General features: G+C 37.0%; 2 non-coding genes across 2 annotated transcripts; both read left to right on the top strand.

The window, feature by feature from the left end:
* The first annotated feature begins 473 nt into the window (after window positions 1–473).
* On the top strand, window positions 474–545 carry trnag-ucc (transfer RNA glycine (anticodon UCC)). The gene has a single exon. It is a non-coding gene; the product is annotated as a tRNA-Gly (tRNA).
* A 5,040-nt stretch (window positions 546–5,585) lies between these two features.
* Window positions 5,586–5,657, top strand: trnag-ucc (transfer RNA glycine (anticodon UCC)). The gene has a single exon. It is a non-coding gene; the product is annotated as a tRNA-Gly (tRNA).
* Window positions 5,658–16,236: the final 10,579 nt, after the last annotated feature.

Raw genomic sequence — 16,236 nt, 5'->3', positions numbered from 1 at the left:
TATGGTTAATTTTACATTTTAGAATTTTTAAGACAAAAATCTTGTAAGTACCAGGCATTGGTGGTGTAGTGGTCAGCATAGCTACCTTCCGAGTAGATTCCTGGCCAATTCATGGCTTGCAATATATTGGCAATGTCCAGGCAGTTGAAAGTTCTCATTAAACTAATGATCAGCAAAATAAACCTGAGATATCAGCCAATTTCCTATGGTTTATTTTAGAACTTAGAATTTCAAGGCAAAAATTGCCCAAGGACAAAATTTTGGTGGTATAGTCGCTAGCAAAGCTGCCCTTCAAGCAGTTCAGCTGGGTTCCACTTCCGGCCAATCCATGGCTTGTGTTATCTTGGCAATGTCCAGTCAGTTGAAAGTTTTTACTTAACTATTGATCAGCAAAAAACCCAGAGATAACAGCCAATTTTCTACGGTGTATTTTACATTTTAAAATTTCAAGGCAAAAACTATGTAAGTACCAGGCATTGGTGGTATAGTGGTTAGCATAGCTGCCTTCCAAGCAGTTGACCTGGGTTCGATTCCCGGCCAATGCATGACTTGCATTATATTGGCAATGTCCAGTCAGTTGAAAGTTAATACTCAACTATTGATCAGCAAAAACCCAGATTTAACAGCTAATTTGTAATTGTTTATTTTACATTTTAGAAATTTCAAGGAAAAAAATTATCCAAGAACCAAGCATTTGTGTATAGCGGCTAGCATAGCTGCTTTCCAACAAAAAGACCCATTTTTGATTCCCAGCCAGTGCATGGCTTGAGTTGTTTTGGCAACGTCCAGTCTGTTTAAAGTTGTTACTCAACCATTGATAAGCAAACGACACTGAGATTCCAGCTAATTTTAGATGATAGCAGCCAAATTCCTATGGTTTATTTTAGATTTTAGAATTTCAAGGCAACAATTGTCCATGGACTAAATATTGGTGGAAATGTGGCTAGCATAGCTGCCTTCCAAGCAATTGACCTGGGTTCCGTTTCTGGCCAATGCATGGCTTGTGTTATCTTGGCAATATCCAGTCAGTTGAAAGTATTTAGTTAACTATTGATCAGCAAAAAACCCCGACATAACAGCCAATTTCTAATTGTATATTTTACATTTTATAAATTTCAAGGCAAAATATTCTCCAAGAACCAAGCATTTGTGTATAGCGGCTAGCATAGCTGCCTTCCAACAATTAGACCCAGTTTTCATTCCCAGCCAGTGCATGGCTTGAGTTGTTTTGGCAATTTCCAGTCTGTTTAAAGTTGTTACTCAACCATTGATAAGCAAAAGTCCATATGATTCCAGCTACTTCCAGATGATAGCAGCCAATTTCCTATGGTGTATTTTAGATTTAAAAATTTCAAGGCAGCAATTGTCCATGGACTAAATATTGGTGGAAAAGTGGCTAGCATAGCTGCCTTCCAAGCAGTTGACCTGGGTTCGATTCCCGGCCAATGCATGACTTGCATTATATTGGCAATGTCCAGTCAGTTGAAAGTTAATACTCAACTATTGATCAGCAAAAACCCAGATTTAACAGCTAATTTGTAATTGTTTATTTTACATTTTAGAAATTTCAAGGAAAAAAATTATCCAAGAACCAAGCATTTGTGTATATCGGCTAGCATAGCTGCTTTCCAACAAAAAGACCCATTTTTGATTCCCAGCCAGTGCATGGCTTGAGTTGTTTTGGCAACGTCCAGTCTGTTTAAAGTTGTTACTCAACCATTGATAAGCAAACGACACTGAGATTCCAGCTAATTTTAGATGATAGCAGCCAAATTCCTATGGTTTATTTTAGATTTTAGAATTTCAAGGCAACAATTGTCCATGGACTAAATATTGGTGGAAATGTGGCTAGCATAGCTGCCTTCCAAGCAATTGACCTGGGTTCCGTTTCTGGCCAATGCATGGCTTGTGTTATCTTGGCAATATCCAGTCAGTTGAAAGTATTTAGTTAACTATTGATCAGCAAAAAACCCCGACATAACAGCCAATTTCTAATTGTATATTTTACATTTTATAAATTTCAAGGCAAAATATTCTCCAAGAACCAAGCATTTGTGTATAGCGGCTAGCATAGCTGCCTTCCAACAATTAGACCCAGTTTTCATTCCCAGCCAGTGCATGGCTTGAGTTGTTTTGGCAATTTCCAGTCTGTTTAAAGTTGTTACTCAACCATTGATAAGCAAAAGTCCATATGATTCCAGCTACTTCCAGATGATAGCAGCCAATTTCCTATGGTGTATTTTAGATTTAAAAATTTCAAGGCAGCAATTGTCCATGGACTAAATATTGGTGGAAAAGTGGCTAGCATAGCTGCCTTCCAAGCAGTTGACCTGGGTTCGATTCCCGGCCAATGCATGACTTGCATTATATTGGCAATGTCCAGTCAGTTGAAAGTTAATACTCAACTATTGATCAGCAAAAACCCAGATTTAACAGCTAATTTGTAATTGTTTATTTTACATTTTAGAAATTTCAAGGAAAAAAATTATCCAAGAACCAAGCATTTGTGTATATCGGCTAGCATAGCTGCTTTCCAACAAAAAGACCCATTTTTGATTCCCAGCCAGTGCATGGCTTGAGTTGTTTTGGCAACGTCCAGTCTGTTTAAAGTTGTTACTCAACCATTGATAAGCAAACGACACTGAGATTCCAGCTAATTTTAGATGATAGCAGCCAAATTCCTATGGTTTATTTTAGATTTTAGAATTTCAAGGCAACAATTGTCCATGGACTAAATATTGGTGGAAATGTGGCTAGCATAGCTGCCTTCCAAGCAATTGACCTGGGTTCCGTTTCTGGCCAATGCATGGCTTGTGTTATCTTGGCAATATCCAGTCAGTTGAAAGTATTTAGTTAACTATTGATCAGCAAAAAACCCCGACATAACAGCCAATTTCTAATTGTATATTTTACATTTTATAAATTTCAAGGCAAAATATTCTCCAAGAACCAAGCATTTGTGTATAGCGGCTAGCATAGCTGCCTTCCAACAATTAGACCCAGTTTTCATTCCCAGCCAGTGCATGGCTTGAGTTGTTTTGGCAATTTCCAGTCTGTTTAAAGTTGTTACTCAACCATTGATAAGCAAAAGTCCATATGATTCCAGCTACTTCCAGATGATAGCAGCCAATTTCCTATGGTGTATTTTAGATTTAAAAATTTCAAGGCAGCAATTGTCCATGGACTAAATATTGGTGGAAAAGTGGCTAGCATAGCTGCCTTCCAAGCAATTGACCTGGGTTCCGTTTCCGGCCAATGAATGGCTTGTGTTATCTTGGCAACGTCCAGTCAATTGAAAGTTTTTACTTAACTATTGATCAGCAAAAAACCCAGAGATAGCAGCCAATTTCCTATGCTTTATTTTAGATTTTAGAAATTCAAAGCAAAAACTATCATATTACAAGGCATTGGTGGTATAGTGGTTAGCATAGCTACCTTCCAAGCAGTAAACCCGTGTTGGATTCCCGGTCAATGCATGACTTGTATTATATTGGCAACGTCCAGTCAATTGAAAGTTTTTACTCAACTATTGATCAGCAAAAACACCTGACTTAACAGCCAATTTCTAATTGTTTATTTTACATTTTTGAAATTTCAAGGCAAAAAATTACCCAGGAACCAAGCATTTGTGTATAGTGGCTAGCATAGCTGACCTCCAAGAATTAGACCTAGTTTTGATTACCAGCCACTGCATGGCTTGAGTTGTTTTGGCAACGTCCAGTCCGTTTAAATTTGTTACTCAACCATCGATAAGCAAACGACCCTGAGATTCCAGCTAATTTTAGATGATAGCAGCCAATTTCCTATGGTGTATTTTAGATTTAAGAATTTCAAGGCAGCAATTGTCCATGGACTTAATATTGGTAAAATAGTGGCTAGCATAGCTGCCTTCCAAGCAATTGACCTGGCTTCCGTTTCCGGCCAATGAATGGCTTGTGTTATCTTGGCAATGTCCAGTCAGTTGAAAGTTTTTACTTATTTATTGATCAGCAAAAAACCCAGAGATAATAGCCAATTTCCTATGGTTTATTTTACATTTCAGAATTTCAAAGCAAAAATTATCATAGAACCAGGCGTTGGTGGTATAGTGTTTAGCATAGCTGCCTTCCAAGCTGTTGACCCAAGTTCCATTCCCGGCCAATGCATGACTTGCATTATATTGGAAAAGTCCTGTCAGTTGAAAGTTTTTACTTAACTATTGATCAACAAAAAACCCACAGATAACAGCCAATTTCCTATGGTTTATTTTACATTTTAGAATTCTAATGCAAAATTTATCAACGGTGGTATAGTGGTTAGCATAGCTGCCTTCCAAGCAGTTGACCCGGGTTCGATTCCTGGCCAATGCATGACTTGCGTTATATTGGCAACGTCCAGTCAGTTGAAAGTTTTTACTCAACTATTGATCAGCAAAAAACCCGGACTTAACAGCCAATTTCTAATTGTTTATTTTACATTTTAGAAATTTCAAAACAAAAAATTATCCAAAAACCAAGTATTTTTGTATAGCGGCTAGTTTTGATTCCCAGCCAGTGCATGGCTTGAGTTGTTTTGGCAGCGTCCAGTCTGTTTAAAGTTGTTACTCAACCATTGATAAGCAAACAACCCTGAGATTCCAGCTAATTTTAGATGATTGCAGCCAATTTCCTATGGTTTGTTTTAGATTTTAGAATTTCAAGGCAGCAATTGTCCATGGACTTAATATTGGTAAAGTGGCTAGCATAGATGCCTTCCAAGAAATTGACCTGGTTTCCGTTTCCGGCCAATGCATTGCTTGTGTTATCTTGGCAATGTCCAGTCAGTTGAAAGTTTTTACTTAACTATGGATCAGCAAAAAATTCAGAGATAACAGCCAATTTCCTATGGTTAATTTTACATTTTAGAATTTCAAGACAAAAATATGTAAGTACAAGGCTCTGGTGGTATAGTGGTTAGTATAGCTGCCTTCCAATTAGTTGACCGGCGTTCGATTCCCGGCCAATGCATAACTTGCATTACATTGGCAAAGTCCAGTCAGTTGAAGATGTTTACTCAACTATTGATTAGCAAAAAAACCCAGACTTAACAGCCAATTTCTAATTGTATATTTTACATTTTAGAAAATTCTAAGCAAAAAATTATCCAAGAACCAAGCATTGGTGTATAGCGGCTAGCATAGCTGCTTTCCAACAATTAGACCCAGTTTTGATTCCCAACCAGTGCATTGCTTGAGTTGTTTTGGTAAAGTCCAGTCCATTTAAAGTTGTTACTCAACCATTGATAAGCAAACGTCCCTGAGATCCCAGCTAATTTTAGATGATAGCAGCCAATTTCCTATAATTTATTCTAGATTTTAGAATTTCAAGGCAGCAATTGTCCATGGACTAAATATTGGTGGAATAGTGGCTAGCATAGTTGCCTTCCAAGCAATTGACCTGGGTTCCGTTTCCGGCTAATGCATGGCTTGTGTTATCTTGGCAATGTCCAGTCAGTTAAAAGTTTTTACTTAACTATTGATCAGTAAAAAAAAACCAGAGATAACAGCCAATTTCCTATGGTATATTTTACAGTTTAGAATTTCAAAGCAAAATGTATCAAGATACCAGGCATTGGTGGTATAGTGGTTAGCATAGCTGCCTTCCAAGCAGTTGACCCGGGTTCGATTCCCGGCCAATGCATGACTTGCATTATATTGGCAACGTCCAGTCAGTTGAAAGTTTTTACTCAACTATTGATCAGCAAAAAACCTGGACTTAACAGCCAATTTCTAATTGTTTATTTTACATTTTAGAAATTTCAAAGCAAAAAATTATCCAAGAACCAAGCATTTTTGTATAGCGGCTAGCATAGCTGCTTTCCAACAATTAGACCCAGTTTTGATTCCCAGCCATTGCATGGCTTGAGTTGTTTTGGCAGCGTCCAGTCTGTTTAAAGTTGTTACTCAACCATTGATAAGCAAACAACCCTGAGATTCCAGCTAATTGTAGATGATAGCAGCCAATTTTCTATGGTGTATTTTAGATTTTAGAATTTCAAGGCAGCAATTGTCCATGGACTAAATATTGGTGGAATAGTGGTTAGCATAGCTGCCTTCCAAGCAATTGACCTGGGTTCCGTTTCAGGCCAATGAATGGCTTGTGTTTCTTGGCAATATCCACTCAGTTGAAACTTTTTACTTAACTATTGATCAGCAAAAAACCCAGAGATAACAGCCAATTTCCTATGGTTTATTTTACATTTTAAAATTTCAAGGCAAAAATTATATAAGTACCAGGCATTGGTGGTAATGCATGGCTTAAATTATATTGGCAACGTCCAGTCGGTTGAAAGTTCTTATTTAACTATTGATCAGAAAGCAGCCAATTTCCTATGATTTCTTTTAGAACTTAGAATTTCAAGGCAAAAAGGCTAAGTACAAGGCTCTGGTGGTATAGTGGTTAGTATAGCTGCCTTCCAATTAGTTGACCGGCGTTCGATTCCCGGCCAATGCATAACTTGCATTACATTGGCAAAGTCCAGTCAGTTGAAGATGTTTACTCAACTATTGATTAGCAAAAAAAACCCAGACTTAACAGCCAATTTTTAATTGTATATTTTACATTTTAGAAAATTCTAAGCAAAAAATTATCCAAGAACCAAGCATTGGTGTATAGCGGCTAGCATAGCTGCTTTCCAACAATTAGACCCAGTTTTGATTCCCAACCAGTGCATTGCTTGAGTTGTTTTGGTAAAGTCCAGTCCGTTTAAAGTTGTTACTCAACCATTGATAAGCAAATGTCCCTGAGATCCCAGCTAATTTTAGATGATAGCAGCCAATTTCCTATAATTTATTCTAGATTTTAGAATTTCAAGGCAGCAATTGTCCATGGACTAAATATTGGTGGTCTAGTGTCTAGCAAAACTACCTTCCAAGCAGTCGACCTATGTTCCATTTCCGGCCAATTCATGGCTTGTGTTATCTTGGCAACGTCCAGTCAGTTGAAAGTTTTTACTCAACTATTGATCATCAAAAAACCCAGAGATAACAGTCAATGTCTAATTGTTTATTTTACATTTTAGAATTTCAAAAGCAAAAATTATCCAAGAACCAAGTATTTGTGTATAGTGGCTAGCATGGCTGCCTTCCAAGAGGTAAACCCGGTTTTCATTCCCAGCCAGTGTATGGTTTGAGTTGTTTTGGCAACGTCCAGTCTGTTGAAAGCTGTTATTCAACCATTGATAAGCAAACGACACTGAGATTCCAGCTAATTTTTAATGGTTTGTTTATGTTTTCTGAATTTTTTGGTCAAAGTAAACCATAAACCAAGCATTTTTGTGTATAGTGGCTAGCATAGCTGCCTTCCAAGAAGTAGACCCGGTTTTGATTCACAGCCAGTGCATGATGCCTTGAGTTGTTTTGATAAGGTCCAGTCTGTCAACCACTGATATGCAAACAACACTGAGATTTCAGCTAATTTTTAATGGTTTGTTTATGTTTTCTGAATTTCCTGGTCAAAATAAACCATAAACCAAGCATTGGTGGTATAGTGCAGTGGTTCTCAACCTTTTTTCAGTGATGTACCCCCTGTGAACATTTTTTTAATTCAAGTACCCCCTAATCAGAGCAAAGCATTTTTGGTTGAAAAAAATAGATAAAGAAGTAAAATACAGCACTATGTCATCAGTTTCTGATTTATTAAATTGTATAAAAGCGCAAAATATTGCTCATTTGTAGTGGTCTTTCTTGAACTATTTGAAAAAAAAGATATAAAAATAACTAAAAACTTGTTGAAAAATAAACAAGTGATTTAATTATAAATAAAGATTTCTACACATAGAAGTAATCAACTTAAAGTGCCCTCTTTGGGGATTGTAATAGAGATACATCTGGATTCATGAACTTCATTCTCAACATTTCTTCACAAAAAAAGAAATCTTTAACATCAATATTTATGGAACATGTCCACATGTCTCAGCTGCATTACTGCTACGCTTTAACCAAGCCTCCATTGTTTTCTACATGGATAGTTGACAGTTGGTGCCGTGTGGCACCGCCAGGTAGGGTTAAACCATCATGGAATGGGGGAAACTTTGGCTTTATGGTAATGAATGGAATAGCCTACTTGATTAGATGTTAAGTTTATGTACTTACATTCATATTTTGTCAAAGTATTATTCAATAAATATATTTATAAAGGATTTTTGAATTGTTGCTATTTTTAGAATATTTAAAAAAAATCTCACGTACCCCTCGGCATACCTTTAAGTATCCCCAGGGGTACGCGTACCCCCATTTGAGAACCACTGGTATAGTGGATAGCATAGCTGACATGATAAAAGTTGAGTGGGGTTTAACACCTGGCCCATGCTTGGTTGGAACTGTTTTGGAATTATCCAGTTCATTGAAAAGTTGTTACTCAACCCTTTACCAGAAATCAACCAATAGATTACAGCTAATTTTCAAAGTTTTATTTAAAGTTTTAAGATTTTAAGGCACAATATACTCAAGGAACAGGCATTTCCAAGCAGTTGACCTGGGTTCCATTTCCGGCCAATGCATGGCTTGAGTTATTTTGGCAACGTCCAGGCAGTTGAAAGATTTTACATAACTATTGATCAGCAAAAAACCCAGACTTAACAGCCAATTTATATTTGTTTATTTTACATTTTAGAAATTTCAAGGCAAAAAATCATCCTAGAACCAAGCATTTGTGTATAGTGGCTGGCATAGCTGCCTTCCAAGAAGTAGACCCGGTTTTGATTCCCAGCTAGTGCATGGCTTGAGTTGTTTTGGCAACGTCCAGTCCGTTGAAAGTTGTTATTTAATCATTGATAAGCAAACGACACTGAGATTCCAGCTAATTTTTAATGGTTTGTTTATATTTTCTAAATTTCCAGGTCAAAGTTAACCATGACCCAAGCATTGGTGGTATAGAGCAGGGGTCACCAACGCGGTGCCCGCGGGCACCAGGTCGCCCGTAAGGACCAGATGAGTCGCCCGCGGGCCTGTTCTAAAAAAAATAAAATAAAAAAATAAAATAAAAATAATAATAATTTTTTTTTTTTTTTTTTTTTAAATTAAATCTACATAGAAAAAACACAAGATACACTTTCAATCAGTGCATCAACCCAAACAACCTCCCCCATGCACACTCATCCACACCCACTCACACAAAAGGGGTTATTTCTTTCTGCTACCAATATTCTGGTTCCCACAACATAGACAACACATCTGCAAGGGACACAGTCCCTGAAGCACACATGATTGTATAGGCTGCTGGTCCACTAACATTTTCATTAATTACTATTTTTTATGTAATTATTTTTATATTGTTTTACTTTCTTTTTTATCCAAGAAAATGTTTTTTATTTATTTATCTTATTTTATTTTATTTTTTAAAAAAGGGCCTTATCTTCAACAGACCAGGTTGTCAATGAAATTAGATTTGTTTAAAGGGTTTTTTAAACCAGGCCCAGTCCAGATAATGTCCAAGTCGGACTCAGCAACACACACCTTCATTCATGTACACAGAAAAAAATTAGGGAACACAACAGATTGCATATAATTTATAAACAAAATTACATTTTCAAAATAAGCATTTATGTACAGTCCAGATTATGTCCAGGTCACTCAAATTAGGGAACACAACAACAGATATCATATAATCTATAAACATAATTATACTTTCAAAATAAGCCTTTGAGGACTTCTCATCTTTTTTTTAAATGTTTTTTGGCATCATTATAGTTTTCAACCATGTAACTTTCTAAAGTTAGAAAATACTGAATAAATGTTTTAAAGAAAGTAATACTAAGTGAATATCTGTTTTTGGCCTTAAAAATAAACATTTTACCGAGTACTATAATTAAATTGACTAAATCATGATTGTCAATGAACTCTCCTAAAATAACAGAAACCACATTAAGCTTCATAAACAAACCAATCCTTAAACACATTTTTTCAACTTCCACCCAAAACAAAGACACAATATGACAATACCAAAACAAATGCAGGGTGGATTCAGGCTCCTGACAACAAAATCGGCAATCATCTGACTCTGTCATATTCCATAATTTTAACATTTTCCCTGTGGGTAAGAAGTTATAAATAATTTTAATTTGAAAATAACGATTTTGCACATCGATAGTGGTTTTATAGATTAGTTTGAATATGGCATCCCATGGCAACGGGCAGGCAAAAAAGTCCTCCCATTTTCCATTTGTGTTGTATGAGGCAGCCTTCAAAGATTTCTTTATTAAATAAAAATTATATATTTTTCTATTTATTTTAGTTCCTTTTTGCCAACTAGAATTTCTTATTAAAGGTTTACAAACTACTAATTTAGTAGTTCCATAATTAATTATTTGTTTCCATCTTTTCCCAATTACTCCAGTTAGTTGATAAAATGAAAAGCTCGAGCAAGCATCACCATACATAGCTCTAAATTCATCATACTTCATAATTTTACCATTCTCATTGATAATATCATTGACAAAAATGATTCCTCTTTCAAACATATTTTTCCAAAAGAAAGGCTTTCCATCTATTACAATATTAGAGTTCATCCATATTAACTGCTGCAAAATATCGTTTCTTTTTTCTGGCACATAAAATTGAAAACACCACTATGAGTGGATTGTTTCCTTTATGAACCCCGCCATGTTTCCCAGCAGACTCTCTGGGAGGGGATCACTTGTAAAAAAAGGATACAATTTCTTTTGATACAGTACATGTTTTTTGTCCAACAGGACATTTGTGTACCACTCAATGTTTAAATACATCTTTGGAACAATTGATGCTTTTAAAGACAGACACATAGCTTCAAGGTTGAGAAGTTTCAGGCCCCCATATTCATACTCTTTGTACAAAACCTTTCTTTTAATCTTTTCTGGTTTGCCGTTCCAGACAAAATCGAAGACCCTCCGCTCATAAATCTTAAAAAAGTTTTGTGATGGAGCTGGTAATGACAAAAACAAATAAATAAATTGAGGAATAATTAACGAGTTGGCAATAGACATTTTACCATACAAGGTTAGGTATTTCCCTTTCCATAATTGCATAATTTTGTCCAGCTTTCTTAGTCGATTATCATAATTTACTGAGCCTAGATCTTCCAGATTTTCTGGGACAACAACACCAAGTATGTTAACTGGTCCATCTGTCCACAAAACAGGCACTTTGCATTCCATTCGAAAGGACGTTCCCTTTAGATTTCCGATCCTTGACATTTTACATTTATCATAATTAAGCTTAAGGCCAGATTGCTGTGAAAATATGTCCAAAAGATTAAGAAGGTTCCGCAAACAATGAGGAAAAATCTTATCTTTGTGAATCAGCCTTTTCTGACATGAACTTCATCAAGAACAAACACAGAACACGCCTCACTGATGCACATCTGCAAGACTCACTCAGAGTTGCAGTGTCAAGTTACACACCAGAGTACAACACACTAGTTAACAGCATGCAATGCCAGGCTTCCCACTAACTGACAAAGAAACAGATAACAGATTTGGTGTCCAGTTCAAAGTGTGACATGATTTAAAAATTTGAGAGTTTACTTTTGTATTTTACATGAGTTATTATTTGTACAAACATGGTGCAAAGTAATTCATGATTTGTTAAAAAAAAATGTTAGTGGCTAGCTAGTTAAAATGGGATATTGTGATTTCACAAGACTGTCTTAGAAGTGATCATTTGAAAATGTTCAATTTGAAAAATGTGCACTTAGAGAAAATATAAAAATAAAGTGTTGCATATTGATATTTATCTGTTTCTATATATATTTATTGTGAGAAATCATTAAGATGATCAGTGTTTCCACAAAGATAAATATAATTAATTATTAATAATAACAGAGTTAAAGGTAAATTGAGCAAATTGGCTACTTCTGGCAATTTATTTAAGTGTGTATCTAACTGGTAGCCCTTCGCAGTAATCAGTACCCAAGAAGTAGCCCTTGGTTTCAAAAAGGTTGGTGACCCCTGGTATAGAGGATAGCATAGCTGACTTGATAAAAGTTGAGTGGGGTTTGACACCTGGCCCATGGTCCCATGGTTGGTTGGAACTGATTTGGAAAGTTGTTACTCAACCCTTGATCAGAAAAAAACCTTGTATATTTTAGATTTTAGAATTTCACGGCAAAAGTTGTCCATGGACTAAATATTGGTGGTATAGTGGCTTGCATAGCTGCTTTCCAAGCAGTTGACCTGGGTTCCATTTCCGGCTAATGCATGACTTGTGTTATCTTGGCAACATCCAGTCAGGTGAAAGTTTTTACTCAACTATTGATCAGCAAAAACCCAGATTTAACAGCTAATTTCTAATTGTCGAGTATACATGGGTTATGCATCCTTTGAGCGCTGGACTGATATCAAATCGATCGCCAATAACAATATCAATCGGATTGGGACACAACTAGCAGTTACCATACCAACACAGATACGACAGAGAGTTGAAGTTTTTAAAGATTTAAAGGGGAACTGCACATTTTGGGGAATTTTGCCTAACATTCACTATCAGTAAGAAAGATATGACCATGGATGTTATTTTTTTCAATGCATTCTAAGTATTTAATAAATGTGATCAAAAGTCTGCTTACAGTAGAGCATATGGAAGCCGCTCAATTCCGCCTATAAAGACCTTAAAAAACATCCAAACACCTCTATTAGGGTTTTATGTACATGATGTACGGTAAGTATATATGTAATGTAGTAAAAGGCACATTTATAATACGGACAGAAGAGTGACACGGCAGTGCGGCTGGATCAAAAGAGACGTCGTAATAATGATAAATAATATTATCATGCATTAATATCTCTTAGCCTCTAATGCGTGGTCAAGAGATATTAATGCGTGGCACGCATTAAATGTCTCTGCTGCATTGGATCAGTCTCCTTTCTTTAACAGGCAAAAGCTTTCTAACCTCACTAATGCCTTGCATCGTCTATATTAGATATATAACAACGGGTGGGTGGCGGGTGGCAGGCGGTTGTGGTTTTGATAAAATGTTAGTTCGGGTGGATGGCGGGTGGATGACGACTTTTGTGATGCGGTTGTGGATTAAATAATTGCCTGTCCGCGCATCTGTAGTCTCTACTAACTTGGAGGAGCCAAACCACAGTTTAATATTCCTTCTTTCTCTGTCTGGGTGTGTGTTAATTCAGGAGAGTACAACCTGACCATGCAAGGAGATGTTCATGTGTAAGTGACCAGAAAACAACCTCTGTATGTTGTAACTTAAATGTTGGCGTGAAGATAGACATGGAGTCTCTCCTCCAGGATAGAGCTATCATTTTTGCATTACGAAGTCTGAATTTATTGCCTCCTCTCGTGAGAGAGTTAACCCAGTCCACATACGAATGTCCAACTTAGGCACTTTAATTTATTATGGGCTCAACCATTATTTACTTAAACCTGGTAGTTCACTTACTGTACAATGTCGGCTGTCATTAGGATGCGGATTGCTGGGATGTTCATATATTCCCGTTAAGATGAAGAAACAAGGTGGGGAAAATGGCTGTCAAAGTGTACCAACGTGTCCGATTACATTCTGATCCATCCACTTTCCAAGTGACATGCATGATTTTATTATCTACAATAAACATCCAGGTAGCAAGGAAGCGAGGAAACAGCAGACGATGATGTAAACATCGGCACGCACAGGAAGTGATCAAAACGCCGCTATAAATAGTTTGTCTGCGTCAGCGCTTATCATAACAATATCACTTGGTTAATATTTAAGTCATTAAGCGTAAATGGAGTATTGTTGGCTCTTTTTTAATGGCTATTGGATTCTTTTGGGGCGGAATAGAGGACCTCCTCTTGGCTCCACTGTAAGTAGACTTTTATTAATGTTTATTTCATATATAGAATGCATTAAAAAAAATATATCCGTCGTCATTTATTTCATAATGATTGTGAATAATAGCAACATTCTAAAAGAAGTGGGGGTTTTTTCAATTGTTTAATTGCATGTCTTTACATTTATCTTATGTTCATACAAAAAAACAATATAACATACAAATATATATGAGAAAATATCAGTAAATCAACTTAAATTAGTGGAGCAACAAAAATATAAAACAATTTGAAGGTATCCAATGAACATAAAAAAAATGAATTCAGACAGGAGATGGATATTAAGCAAAATATCATCCAGATATTAGCACACTGTGAGTAATAAAAGAGACGTTTAAAATCCACGTTTATACGGGTTGTCACAAAAGGGTTGGCGTCAAAGATTGTGGCAAGATTTTTATTTACAGCTCCACTCATAGCCTGTCATCACTTTGTCTTCTACCTATGGGTCAGTGCTCCGTGTGGGAGATTACACACACAATGAGCCTGCATATTTGTGTGCAAGTCTGTGTGTGTGTGAATGTGTATGTGTATGCGTGTGTGTGTGTGCGTGGGTGTGTGTGTGTGTGTGTGTGTGTGTGTGTGCGTGTGTGTGTGTGTGTGTGTGTGTGCGTGTGTGTGTGTGTGTGCGTGTGCGTCTTCTCCTCTAATGATGAGTCTGTCATTGTTGAGTGGTGCGCCAAGGTGGCAGACTAGACCAAAGCCCCAAGTCCTCATTCTCTGTGCATCTATTTGTGTGTGTATTCATGCGGGTGTGTGACTTCATGCCCCAGACTGGTGTGTGTGTGTGCGTGTGTGTGAGTGTGTGTGTGTGTGTGTGTGTGTGTGTGTGTGTGTGTGTGTGTGTGTGTGTGTGTGTGTGTGTGTGTGTGTGTGTGTGTGTGTGTGTGTGCGTGCGTGTCTGGGTGTCAGTATTAATGAACCCAGATTTCATTTCCGATGAGCGATTATTTGACTGTTCATTTGGCTAAGATTTATGACGAGGCCCTATATCTGTAGCCTGCAGCGCTCCTCTAGTCTTTAATAATGGGAAATGAAGTCATTAATCACCCGTAGCAGAAAGCACAGGAGACATATCTGCAACACTGGAATATCATTTTCTATGCAAAAGCTTATCCAGTACATGGAGGCAGGAGCATATACCGGTGTCAATGATTAGCATTTCGCTTGAAAAAAAAAAAAAAAAGATTACTGTCTCAAATGCAGTTAGGAACATAATTTTTTTTAAAGTAATTGACAATTGTTACTTATCAAAAAAGTAATTACATTACTAACAGAATTACTCTTTAATAAATGTAATTATTAATTAATTATTAACAAGGGGAAGTAATTTTTTCATTAAAAAAATAATAAAATCAAATATCTGGCATATAGAGTTGAGATGTTTCATGAGACCAGAGTGTCTATGTGCCTATGTGATGTCAGTGCCCAGACGGAGCAGCATTATCTGAGTTCTGTTGAATCTTTTCAGTGGATTGTTTCAGCGCTAGACAATGAAGAGATCGAATGTGCTTCAATGGCTGTACTCCATTTTTGCAAAAACAGGGTAAATGAAGTGTATTAATTAACTCATATTATGTTCAACATATGGTGAATGTTTATATTCAACTTGGAGAAAGCGAACCACCAGGTTTAAGTAAATCGTTGTTGAGCCCATAATAAATTAAGGAGCCTTAATTGGTTAACTCTCTCATGAGAAGAGGCAATAAATTCAGACTTCGGAATGCAATAGTGATAGCTCTGTCCTGGAGGAGAGACTCCATGTTTATCTTAAACTTCAACCTACAAGCTGTTGTCTTCCCAGTCACTTACATCTCCTTACATGGTCAGGTTGTACTCTCCTGAATTAACACACACCCAGACAGAGAAAGAAGGAATATAAGACTGCGGTGCGGCTCCTCCGAATTAGGAGTGCCTCATTTTTGACTTAACCTCCTCCAGATACTGCAGACCTGTATAATGACGCTCGCTTGTAATAAAGCAACTTTTTGTTTAGCAAAGCGTCTCGGACGTCTCTTTTGATCCAGCCGCACTGCCGTGTCGCCCTTCTGTCCGGACGAGGATGACAAGACCAGAAATACACATCACAAACTTCTTCCCTTCAATCATTGATTTGTGAATCATTCCCTCGAAATAGTAGTGTGTGTTTGTGTGTGTACCGTACTTATATTTGGGTTGTTTGCTGTGTGATGTTGACTCTTTCTATTTGATATCAATTATTTTTTATTGTTGTGCTGGTTGTTGTTGCTTTCATCTGTAAGAATATATATTTACTGTATTGAACTCGCTATGCGGGCAGCACGGTGGGACAGGGGTTAGTGCATGTGCCTCACAATACGAAGGTCCTGAGTTCAATCCCGGGCTCTGGATCTTTCTGTGTGGAGTTTGCATGTTCTCCCCGTGACTGCGTGGGTTCCTTC

Source organism: Entelurus aequoreus, linkage group LG04, assembly GCF_033978785.1.
Source record: "Entelurus aequoreus isolate RoL-2023_Sb linkage group LG04, RoL_Eaeq_v1.1, whole genome shotgun sequence".
In the NCBI taxonomy this organism is placed as follows: Eukaryota; Metazoa; Chordata; class Actinopteri; order Syngnathiformes; family Syngnathidae; genus Entelurus; species Entelurus aequoreus.
This window is presented reverse-complemented; position numbering and strand designations above follow the sequence as displayed.